The sequence below is a fragment of the Humulus lupulus genome, chromosome 5 (assembly GCF_963169125.1).
Source record: "Humulus lupulus chromosome 5, drHumLupu1.1, whole genome shotgun sequence".
Lineage (NCBI taxonomy): Eukaryota > Viridiplantae > Streptophyta > Magnoliopsida > Rosales > Cannabaceae > Humulus > Humulus lupulus.
Window position 1 is genome coordinate 15,851,056 of NC_084797.1, and position 11,757 is coordinate 15,862,812.

The following is an 11,757-nucleotide window of genomic DNA, read 5'->3' on the forward strand; positions in this document are numbered from 1 at the left end:
GGGAGCCGCCCAGACGGTAGCTCCTCTACCAAGAGTCGCTCATGATCCACCAGTAAATACAGCAGGAGTTGCTCAAGGGGGAGTAGCTGCCAACAATGGGCAAAATGCAGTTATTGTGGCTGATGACAGAGATCGTGCTATCAGGCAATATGCTCTCCCCCTCTTCAATGAGCTCAATCCAGGCATTGTCAGACCAGAAATTCAGGCAGCCCAGTTTGAATTGAAGCCAGTCATGTTCCAGATGCTTCAAAATGTGGGTCAGTTTAGTGGGATGCCAACAGAGGATCCCCACCTTCACCTTCGCTTGTTCATTGAAGTAAGTGACTCTTTCAAGCTGCCTGGAGTGACAGAGGATGCTTTGAGACTAAAGTTGTTCCCATACTCCTTGAGAGACAGAGCCAGAGCTTGGTTGAACTCTTTGCCTTCTGATTCTGTGAGTACTTGGCAAGAGTTGGCTGAGCGGTTTCTGATGAAGTATTTTCCCCCCACTAAAAATGCCAAGCTCCGCAATGAGATTACTTCATTTCAGCAACTTGATGAAGAATCTTTATATGAGGCATGGGAGTGGTTTAAGGAGTTGTTGCGCAAATGCCCTCATCATGGCATTCCTCATTGCATCCAGATGGAGACATTTTATAATGGTCTGAATGCCCACACTAGAATGGTGGTTGATGCTTCAGCGAATGGGGCTCTTCTTGCTAAGTCCTATAATGAGGCATATGAGATACTTGAGAGGATATCCAACAACAACTATCAGTGGCCCACTTCTAGATTGTCTACAGGTAGAAAGGTGGCTGGTATTCATGATGTAGATGCCATCACTTCTTTGGCAGCCCAAGTCTCCTCTATTTCTAATATGCTCAAGACAATGAATATGGGAATGAATCAGTCAATGGGGCAGCCCATGGGGACACAAATGGGGCATTTGGAGAACATTTCTTGTGTGTATTGTGGTGAGGGTCATACTTTTGATAACTGTCCTTCTAATCCGGCAGCTGTATGTTATATGGGGAACCAAAATAGGAATGGCCCTTATTCTAATTCCTACAACCCATCATGGAGGCAACACCCTAATTTTTCATGGAGTAATCAAGGAACTGGCCCTAGTAATCCTTCAATGCCTCCAAGACCAAATTTTCCACCGAGTTACCCCCCTCAAGCTCCACAACAAAGACCACAACAACAGACAATGCAATCTAGCTCTCTTGAGAGCATGTTGAAGGAATATATAGTGAAGAATGAAGCCATGATTCAGAGCCAAGCAGCTTCATTGAGGAACTTAGAAAATCAAGTTGGGCAACTAGCTAATGAGCTCAGAAATAGACCCCACGGTACACTGCCAAGTGATACCGAGAATCCAAGGAATATGGGGAAGAAACATTGTAAAGCTGTCACTTTGAGGAGTGGAAAGGAGTTGGAGAAGGACAAGACCGAGTCTGGGCATGAGGGTGAGCCCTCTTCAATCCAAATAAATGAGGAGTTCCAAAAAGATGTTGAACTTCCTAGTGCACAAAAATCTGCCTCTGCCCATGATCCTGCAGGGATACCGCAGCATTGTCAACCAGCAAGCTCAATTTCAAAGAAACCACCTCCATTTCCTCAACGTTTTCAGAAGCAGAAGTTGGATTCTCAATTCAAGAAGTTTCTAGATATGTTGAAGCAGTTGCATATCAACATCCCACTGGTAGAGGCACTTGAGCAAATGCCTAACTATGTAAAATTCATGAAAGATATTCTTACAAGGAAGAGAAGGTTAGGAGAATTTGAGACAGTGGCCCTTACCAAGGAATGTAGCTCATTCTTGCAAAACAAGCTACCACCGAAGATGAAAGATCCTGGGAGTTTCACCATTCCATGTACCATTGGTAATTCTTATTGTGGCATGGCATTATGTGACTTGGGTGCTAGTATAAATCTGATGCCTATGTCTGTGTATAGACAATTGGGGATTGGTGAGGTCCGACCTACCACAGTGACCCTACAACTTGCAGATAGATCTCTTACTTATCCAGATGGGAAGATTGAGGATGTCTTGGTAAAAGTTGATAAGTTCATTTTCCCAGTTGATTTCATTGTGTTGGATTATGAGGCAGACAGGGAGGTACCAATCATTCTAGGGAGGCCTTTTCTAGCTACTGGTAGAACTTTGATTGATGTGCAGAAGGGTGAACTTACTATGAGGGTTCAAAATGAGCAGGTGACTTTCAATGTTTTCAAGGCTATGAGATTTCCAGATGAGGTCGAAGAGTGTTCTGTGGTTTCAGTGGTAGATTCTTTGGCTTCAAAGGAATTAGAAAACAATTTTGATGATCCTCTAGAGAGACTCTTGATGTTTGATTCACATGCAGAGGATGAGGATGAATACTTGGCTTGGCTAGAAGCTAGCTCACAAGGATTGCATACAAGAAAGCATTTTGAATCTTTGGAGCTCTCCTCAAGGTCTTTCGCAGCCCCTAAACCATCAGTGGAAGAGCCTCCGGAGTTGGAATTAAAAGCTTTACCGTCACACTTAAGATATGCTTATTTGGGTAAGTCTTCCACCTTACCTGTGATTGTTTCAGCTGAGTTAAGTATGGAGCAAGAAGAAAAGTTGCTGGATGTATTGAGAAAGTTCAAGAAGGCCATTGGGTGGACCATTGCAGACATAAAGGGCATTAGTCCTTCTCTATGCATGCATAAGATTCTGTTAGAAAACAATGAAAAAGGGTCTATTGAAGGACAAAGAAGACTAAATCCTATCATGAAAGAAGTGGTGAAAAAGGAGATTATCAAGTGGCTCGATGCAGGTATTATTTATCCCATCTCTGACAGCTCATGGGTCAGTCCTGTCCAGTGTGTACCAAAGAAAGGTGGGATTACAGTAGTGGAAAATGAAGACAATGAGCTGATTCCTACTAGAACCGTTACAGGGTGGCGAATTTGCATGGACTATAGAAAACTGAACAAGGCTACTCGAAAAGATCACTTCCCTCTTCCCTTCATTGATCAGATGTTGGACAGACTTGCAGGGAGAGAGTACTATTGTTTTCTAGATGGATACTCTGGTTACAATCAGATTGCAATCGCTCCAGAGGATCAGCACAAGACAATTTTCACTTGTCCCTATGGTACTTTCGCATTTCGGAGGATGCCTTTTGGTCTATGTAACGCACCTGCCACATTTCAGAGATGTATGATGGCTATTTTCACTGACATGGTGGAGCAGTTCTTAGAAGTATTCATGGATGATTTCTCTGTTTTCGATGATTCATATGACGAGTGCTTGAGCAACTTGGCTAAGGTTTTACAAAGATGTGAAGAAACAAACCTTGTTCTTAATTGGGAAAAATGCCATTTTATGGTTAAGGAAGGTATTGTTTTGGGTCACAAGATATCAAGGCAAGGAATTGAAGTTGACCGAGCTAAGATTGAAGTTATTGAGAAGCTCCCTCCTCCCACTTCAGTGAAGCATATTAGAAGTTTTCTTGGGCATGCCGGATTCTATAGGCGATTCATAAAAGATTTCTCCAAGGTTTCTAAGCCTCTTTGCAACCTATTGGAGAAAGAGGCGCCATTCCACTTTGATGAAGCATGTTTGAAAGCCTTTGAAGAGTTGAAAGAGAGATTGATTTCAGCACCAATAATTGTAGCTCCAGATTGGGACTTGCCTTTTGAATTAATGTGTGACGCTAGCGACTATGCAGTGGGAGTTGTTATGGGGCAGCGAAGAAGCAAGATATTTCACTCCATTTATTATGCTAGCCGCACTTTGATAGGTGCTCAACTTAATTACACAGTGACGGAAAAGGAACTCTTGGCTATTGTCTTTGCCTTTGACAAGTTTCGGGCTTATTTGGTGGGCACCAAAGTAATAGTCTACACAGATCACTCCGCTATAAAGTACTTGATTGAGAAAAAGGATGCCAAGCCTCGTTTAATTAGATGGGTGCTCTTACTCCAAGAGTTTGATGTGGAAATTCAAGATAGAAAGGGAGTCGAGAATCAAGTGGCGGATCATTTGTCAAGAGTGGAAGGTGAAAAAGGATCTAGTGTTCAAGTGCCCATCAAAGAGACATTCCCAGATGAGCAATTGTTTGAGGTCAACCACTCTCATGTTGTTCCTTGGTTTGCGGATTTTGCTAATTACTTGGTTAGTGGATTGTTGCCTCCGGATTTGACAAGCCAACAAAAGAAGAAGTTTTTGCATGACGTGAGGCATTATTTTTGGGAAGAGCCATTCTTGTTCAAACAATGTGCTGACCACATGATTAGAAGGTGTGTTTCCGAGCAAGAGATGGAGGATATCCTGCATCATTGTCACTCTTCACCTTGTGGTGGTCATTTTGGGGGATCGCGCACCGCATCTAAGGTACTTCAGTGTGGATTCTTTTGGCCTTCCTTATTCAAAGATGCCCATGCTTTTGTGTTGAGGTGTGATCGATGCCAAAGGGTTGGTAATATTTCCAGAAGGAATGAGATGCCCTTAACTAATGTTCTTGAAGTTGAATTGTTCGATGTGTGGGGTATCGATTTTATGGGCCCTTTCCCTCCATCTTATGGCGACTTGTACATTTTGGTAGCTGTGGATTACGTTTCAAAATGGGTGGAAGCAATTGCCTCTCCCACTAATGATGCTAAAGTTTTCATGAGATTCTTACAGAAGAATGTTTTCACTCGTTTTGGCACTCCAAGGGCAATCATTAGCGATGAGGGGACCCATTTCGTGAACAAAGTGTTGGCTAGCTTATTGGCTAAATACGATGTGAGGCACAAGATAACTACTGCTTACCATCCCCAAACTAATGGGCAAGCTGAGTTGTCTAATAGAGAGATAAAAGGTGTCCTTGAGAAAGTGGTGAGTCCCAACCGCAAGGATTGGTCCAAGAGATTAGATGACGCATTGTGGGCTTATAGAACAGCGTTCAAGACCCCATTGGGGATGTCACCATATCGGTTGGTATTTGGAAAAGCATGTCACCTGCCAGTGGAACTTGAGCACCGTGCTTATTGGGCTATTCAAACACTCAACATGGACTTGCAACTTGCAGGAGAAAAGAGAATGTTGCAGTTAAACGAATTGGAAGAGATGCGATTATTCTCTTATGAAAATGCCAAACTTTACAAGGAGAAAACAAAAAGGTGGCATGACAAGCATATTCAGCCAAGGGTGTTCGAAGAAGGCCAGCGAGTTTTGTTGTTTAACTCGCGTTTGAAACTATTCCCAGGCAAGCTCAAGTCAAGATGGTCAGGCCCATTCTTGGTGGTTAAAGTGCATCCTTATGGAGCAGTGGAATTGCGTGAAGAAGGCTCCGGAAGGGAATTCAAGGTTAATGGCCAAAGGATCAAGCATTATTGGGGAGGTGAGGTTGAGCGAAACAAGTGCTCAATCTCCTTGGAGGATCCTTGAAGAATATGTAAAAACTCGGGTTGCTGTGGAACTTTGAAGATTTAATTGTAGAGCAACCCAAGTTTTATTAGCGAGCTGGATAAGGGCTTAATCCTCTAAGCCACTTGGAAGCCCCTATTCGGAGCTACAGTTACAAATCTCAACCTCTTTAGCTCGAGGTAGCGAGAGACTCAGTAAAAATGCACGAAGGTATCAAAACAGTAGTGGGAATGTTGCGAGCTGACGTTACACCAAGCTCGGGGTACGAGCTTGAGCTGGCACCTCCGACCCTTTATAAAGTCAACCACGCAATGTAAACGTGTACATATCAGACATTACGTGTCTAATCCTTTCCTGAAATCTCGGACACGCAGCATAAATGTGCGTGTTCAGGCGCCCCACGACTAGTTTGGGCCATGCGGCCCATTATCCCCCTTACCTATTGATTAGACCACACTACTGTGTCAGGTTTTAGGAATTAATCATGAATGTCACAGAAGTGACATGATGGGTAAGAAGGTCACGGGATGACCTCATTTGCAATACCCAGGTGTCATCTCCCTATAAATATGGAGACCCTGGGAGTTTCAAAGGGTTGACTTCTAATTTGTAAGAAATACCCTGTAAGAAATATCAGTGATATAGCAATAATATTGGCTGGTGGACTAGAAGGATTTTAACCTTGAACCACCTAAAAAAAAGTATTCGTGTTATAATCTTCCTTTGAAATCATTCATCTATTACGGTTCATCATTTAGCACTAATCTCTCTCCCTTTTCATATAATTATCTGTTGCCGAAGAACCGCGTCAACAGTTTGGTGCTTTCATTGAGAGCTTCTATATTGGTGCTATCGAAATTGCTCAGCCATGGTAGTCACTCGCTTGAGACACGGTAACGAGGTGGACCAACATGATGGGCAGGAGACCCACCATGCCGCCACGTCCGATGAACAGAACCCTAAGGTTTAGCAGCGACCGGGGAAGCAGCCAATGGGCCAAGATGACATTGGAAGTTCGGCTCCCCGGCCACCCAATCCGAACCCGAATTTCTACACGGCGGTAGAAATGGAGAATGCACAGTTAAGGAGTCAGCTGGCGAAAGCCAACAAGCAGATTCAAGAGGTGTTGGCCCGACTACCCCCTCTGACAACCGACGCTAACATTGGAAAGAGGCACGGTGAGACTCATAAGTCCCGCTGGAATAACCGGTCCAAGCCTAGTCGGACGGTCAGATCCACAAGATCAAATTCTACTCCTAGCTCCCTAGGGCCAAGCAGCAATTCAGCTGATCGGTCCGGACCTCAACTCCCAGCTCACTTCCACCCTCGAGTGCACCCAGGAGGGCTCGAGAAAACTCGCAAAGGAGATCCGGGGAGGGCTCGCGACTAAAGCCCACCCCGCCCAGCCATCCTGCACCCCGTTCAGACCACCGAGCGCAGGACGCAGAGGATGGTAGAATGGAGCGGCCGCGGCCTAGCCTAATCCGCCCTGACAGGACTAGAATCGTGTCCCCGGTCAGGCATCCTCCTTCACAAATAAGATACCCGTCTCCTCCCCATCCAGTTCGAGACATTCCGGCTCATGGGAGCAGTAGAAGAAACCCTCCTTCCGTCGGACCCTCCCATCGTAGCCGGGCGCCCAGGGAAGTCCCGGACCCACACCCTCAACGGCAGGGTCCGAGCTTCTCAAATGGAAGTTACTAGACCGGGAGTCGTCAAAGTAACATCTTCGGTGGAGACCTGCGCCATCGCTTGAGCTCGGCGCAAAGCCCTGAGGCCGCCCCGAGGGGCGACCTCCGAGATCGTTTAAACTCCCAGAGAGACCCAGTTGGAAATGGCAGTCGTGCTCGCCAAGGGGAAGGCCAGTCTGAAGTACGTGACAACAGGAACAACCCATATAACCAATCTCAAGATAGGAGGGATAATAACCCGCCTAACGCATACCATGGAACCGGAGCTGTTGACCAGCCCCGAAATAACCAAGGAAGTCAAGACAAAACCCTTGAGCGTTTGGCTCAGATGGAGGAGCTGATGAAGAAGCTCCTATCAGAAAAAGAAAAAGACGAGTACAACTCAGGGGATGAACTCGAGCTCTTCGCCCCCAGCATAGTAGCTACGGCATATCCACCTGGTTTCCGTATGCCCTATCTGTCCAAGTTCAATGGAGACGGGGACCCGTCAGATCATCTGGGTATGTTCAACACCCTGATGATGGCCCATAACATCGGCCCCAAGCTGAGATGTTTAATTTTTCCTTCCTCCTTGACTGGGCCGGCCAGACAATGGTTCAAGCAGAATAAAAAATAGTCCATCAGCTCGTGGAAAACCTTCTCAACCGACTTCAAAAGAGCCTTCCGAGCTTCTCAGGCTGCTCGCGTCAAAGCCGACACCCTAGCAAACGTAAAGCAACTTCCCGACGAACCTTTAAAAACTTACCTGAGCAGATTCGTGAACGTCGCAGCTCGGGCCAGGGATGCAGATAACAGTTCCAAACTTATGGCTTTAAGGACTGGGATCCTCGTTAGAGGCGGACTCTGGGAAGAAATACAAAGAGTAGGTGTCAGCATCGTGAACGAATTCTTAAATATGGCCCAGGGATGGATAAACCTGGAGGAGGCGCGAGCATCGGCTGCAGGAACCAACCAATTCCCTGATCAGCCCACTGGAGTGGGAACGGACGTCGTAAGTACGACTCAAACCGTTGCACAGAATAACCAGTGGGGTGGAGGCAAGAGGAAAATGAACAACGAAGGCAGCTAGCACGACCCAAAGAAGAATAAGTCCGTGGAAAAATTTAAGCCAGTCTACACGACTTATATCGAGCTCACGCACACAAGGGAGAACATTTTCCTAGCAAACTCTGCTCGCCTTCCCTGGAAAAAGCCGGAACCACTGAAGCACTAGAAGGGTAAGCGAAACCCCTCCAAGTTTTGTCGATTCCATACTACCACTACTACTACCTGAAGGATGAGATCGAGGCTTTCATCAGAGCCGGACCCCTGGCTCAGTACGTGCGGAATAGAGTTCCCACCAGCCAACCAGTTCTGGAAGTTCTGACAAGTCAACCCAGATCTCGGGTAGATCAGGACGTCCCTCCTCCCATGATAGGAGGAGAGATCTCCACGATCTCCGGAGGCCCCCATTTGGCTGGTACGTGCAGGGGTGCCCAGAAGAGGTATGTCAACGAGCTCAAGGCTCATAATGGAGTGGAGTTCATCCCAAAGCAGCATCTACCCAAACAGCAATGATTGAAGAGGCAACCAATCATATTCACCGAGGAAGACGCTAGTCACGTTCAGTTCCCTCATAACGACCCTCTGGTCGTAGCCGCTCAGCTCGCTAACCAGAGAGTTAGGAGAATACTGATCAATAATGGGAGCTTGGTGAACCTGTTGTTCCAGTCTACGCTGGAAAAGATGGGTTTGTCTATCACCGAGTTGAAAGCCACCTCCATGATGCTGTATGGATTCTCCAGAGAGGGTTCGGCAGCAATAGGAACAATCGAGCTGGTGATCATCCTGGGAGAGGGACCCCGGATTGTCTCAAAACTCCTCAAGTTTGTGGTCATCGATTGTCCCTCTGCATACAATGCTATTTTGGGCTGACCTACATTGATAGCATTCGAAGCTATAACCTCCATCTGCCACCTCGCGCTGAAATTCCCCTCTTCCTCAGGGATATGCACGGTCTGAGGTGATCAGCTCGCTGCCAGGGAATGCTACAACATTTCTATGAAGGGAAAGTCAAAACTCGGGCAGCTGACGATGACCATCCAGGACGGGAATGAGGAATCTCAGGAACTTGTTCCTAGTCTCGAGATTGAAAAACCTCAGAGCGCCGAAGGGGAGAATATCATCTTAAATAATGATATCGACCCCAGAGTAGGAGAAGATAGATCTGAACTCCAGGTCATCGAAGAGCTCGAGGAGGTAAATATCGACCCGCAAGACCCCTCGAAGGTGGTAAAGCTCGGGAAAAACCTCTGTAGCGAAAGGAAGGCGGAGCTAATTAAGTTTCCACAGGAGAATATGGATGTGTTCGCCTGGTCTCACGAAGACATGGTAGGGATCAGCTCGAGCGTCATCATGCACACTCTCCATTTGGATAAAAGCGTACCTGCAAAATCCCAGAAACAAAGACGCCTAGGTACAACCCGAGCTGAGGCCCTAGAAGAAGAAGTAGCCCGGCTCTTAAAATGTGGCTTTATCCGTGAGGCAAAATTCCTGATTTGGGTCGCCAATCCTGTGTTGGTCCCAAAGCCCAATGGGAAATGGCGGACCTGCAACGACTTCTCCGATCTGAACAAAGCCTGCCCCAAAGATTGCTTCCCTTTACCAAGGATCGACCAGCTGGTAGACGCCACGGCGGGGCACTAGCTCATGCCCTTTATGGAAGCGTACTTGGGCTACAATCAGATCGCCATGAACCCAGCGGATCAGGAACACACTAACTTCATGCCCCCGACTAACGTTTATAGTTACAAGGTCATGCCCTTCGGGTTGAAGAATGCCGGAGCTACGTACCAGAGGTTGGTGAATAGGATGTTTACCAACCAGGTCAGAAAGAATATGGAAGTGTATGTTGACGAAATGCTGGTCAAGTAAAAAACTGTCGACAACCATGTGTTCGACCTGGAGGAATGCTTTAAGATATTGAGAGAATACGGCATGAGGCTTAACCCCCAAAAATGTACTTTCGGGGTCGCGTTAGGAAAATTCCTGGGTTTCATTGTCAATACCAGAGGAATAGAAGCAAACCCCGATAAGATCAGGTCACAACTCGAGATGCCCTCACCCCGGTCGCGAAAGGATGTTCAAGGTCTGACAGGAAGGGTGGCAGCCCTCAGTCGGTTTATTTCTAAATCTACCAACAAGTGTCTGCCATTCTACAACCTGCTACGGGGGAATAAGAAGTTCGAGTGGACCGAGGAGTGCGAACGTGCCTTCCTTGATCTAAAAGCACACTTAGCCGAACCGCCCGTGTTGTCCAAACCAATAGTGGGAGAGCCTCTTTTTCTTTATCTAGCTGTCACGGAAGATGCAACTAGCGCCGTATTAGTCCGAGAAGAAGACCAATCTCAAAAGCCGATCTACTACATCAACAAGAGGCTTCTCGGAGCTAAACCCTGATATCCGTTGATGGAGAAGATGGCCTTCTGTCTCATTACGGCCTCCCGGAAGCTCAGGCCGTATTTCCAGTCCCACTCAATACATGTCATAACCGATCAGCCTTTAAGGCAGGTTTTGCAAAAACCTGAAGCATCGGGACGCCTGTTGAAGTGGACTATTGAACTCACCCAGTTTGAGATATTGTACATACCACGAACTGCAATAAAAAGCTAGGCCCTGGCTGATTTTGTTGCCGAGTGCACAGGATTCCGAGAAGGTCCTGGAGAAGAGTCAATCCAGGCCTCCTTACCCCAGGCCTCGTGGAGGATCTTCGTACATGGCTTGTCTAACGAGAACGGCTCCGAAGCTGGAATCATATTAATATCCCCGGAAGGACATCGATTCCACTCGGCGTTGCGATTCGAGTCCAAGGTGTCCAACAACGAGGTTGAATACGAAGCTCTACTAGCCGGTTTAAGGGTGGCCCAGGAGTTAAAGGCCAGCTCCGTCCAGTGCTACAACGATTACCAGCTCGTGGTGAACCAAGTGCTAGGGGAATACCAAGCACGGGGAACCAAGATGGCTGCTTACTTGGCCAAGGTGAAGAGCGAGCTATCTGCATTCGACCGTGGCTCAATCTAGCAGATACCTCGGGAGCAGAATGCCAACGCGGACGCTCTCGCGAAGCTCACCACCTTTGGAGAGGCGGAGACTTTGGGGCTAGTTCCAGTAGAATTCCTAGAACAGCCCAGCATAGAGGAAGTCGGGGCGAAGATCGAGATGATTGACGCCAGACTGACCTGGATGACTCCCATCTTCGAGTATCTCACATCAGGAAAGTTACCTGAGGAGCGAAATGACGCAGGGAGGTTACTTTACCAGGCCCCAAGGTATACAGTGATAGATGGGACGTTATATCGACGTGGACACTCTCTACCTCTCCTGCGATGTGTTCTGCCAGGCGAAGCAAAAACCATCTTGCAGGAAGTACACGAGGGTTTCTGCGGAGATCACACTGGGGGGCAAAACCTGTCCCTGAAAATATTAAGACAAGGGTATTACTAGCCCACTCTGTCAAAGGACTCGATCTCCTATGTCAAAAAATGTGACAAGTGCCAGCGATTGGCTACAGTTTCCCGAGATCCCCCGGTCGAGCTAAAGATGATCTCGTCCCCGTGGCCATTCGCGATCTGGGGGATTGACTTGGTTGGTGCCCTCCCTACTGGAAAGGGAGGAGTTCGCTACGTGGTGGTCGCTATCGACTACTTCATTAAGTGGGCAGAA

General features: G+C 47.1%; 1 non-coding gene across 1 annotated transcript; it reads right to left on the bottom strand.

Moving 5' to 3' along the window:
• Positions 1-499: 499 nt before the first annotated feature.
• On the bottom strand, positions 500-606 carry LOC133780842 (small nucleolar RNA R71). The gene has a single exon (XR_009869652.1). It is a non-coding gene; the product is annotated as a small nucleolar RNA R71 (small nucleolar RNA).
• Positions 607-11,757: the final 11,151 nt, after the last annotated feature.